The sequence below is a fragment of the Berghia stephanieae genome, chromosome 15 (genome assembly GCF_034508935.2).
Source record: "Berghia stephanieae isolate SIO BIC M18660-M18661 chromosome 15, UCSD_Bste_1.3, whole genome shotgun sequence".
Lineage (NCBI taxonomy): Eukaryota > Metazoa > Mollusca > Gastropoda > Nudibranchia > Aeolidiidae > Berghia > Berghia stephanieae.
This window is the reverse complement of record NC_088374.1, coordinates 9,702,570-9,703,699: the sequence shown is the minus strand read 5'-3', so window position 1 is coordinate 9,703,699 and position 1,130 is coordinate 9,702,570.

The window sequence follows — 1,130 nt, the reverse complement described above, 5'->3', positions numbered from 1 at the left end:
TATATTCATCTCGCTTCTAGCGTCTAGTCTGTCTGTATACTTATGTTCAGTTAAGAGTTTCTATAATTCTATTATTAAGATCTAGTAGAATGACCAAGGACAAAGAGGTAGACTGACTTGGACTGTAGATCTGATTAGTAGATTGATAGAGATTTTATTTGATATATCTAGATAATCCAATTCTTAAGTCTCGAGTAAACTAGACATCACATTTATGGAAGCTGAACATCTGTACTGTAGCTGGCTAATTCTAAACTCAACATCTCTTGACGTCTAGAATTGTTCGAATCTCTCACCAACTATTTTTCTCTTGTTGACTTGTTTAGATTTAGAATACGGTCTAATCTTTGTCCCGCCGTAAGGAAAATCCTCCATTTCTGTATCAATGGTTTGTGTTTTCATTCGGCCTATGAACCATTATCTTACCTCATTTCACTTTCTTGTCAGAAAATTCACACCTAATAATATAATGCAGTCTATATCCTATCCATCATTATATTATGACTTGAATGAAATATGTCTTTAACTTTATCTTGAATAAAATAACCTCTATTGTGATCTTTTACTTTCGGTTTCATCTTCTGCCAATAGAGTAAACGAATGGCTGACAGATCAAGCTCAACAAAATCAGGTCTCTTCAATAATACAGCAGATAGCCTCTAATTGAAAAAAAAATATATGATCAATGAATCCAATTAATCATACAGTCCTTCTTTACTTCTCATTCTCCCAACGCTGTGCATGTTAGTTTTACTGAGTTGCGGCTATGTGGTCTAGCGGTATGACACTCGCTTTCGGATCGGAAGGTCCTGGGTTCGAGCCTCGCTCGGCGCATAGTTGAGTCCTTGGAAAAGGCTCTTTACTCACATTCTCTCACCGTACTCAGGTGTAAAATGAGTACCTGGCCGTTAACAGCGTTGTCTTTGTCCGAAAAATTGTAATATCGCCTAACAGGCGTCATGTCTCGTCCTACATGTTAAATGTTGCTGTTGACCAGGGACCCCTTGTAAAGCGCATTGGGCACGTTAAGTAGACATTGCGCTATATAAATGCTCAATAAAAAAAAAGAAAAGTAGCAAAGACGATTCATATTGTGACATTTAATAATATTAATGCACTCGAGCACGGAA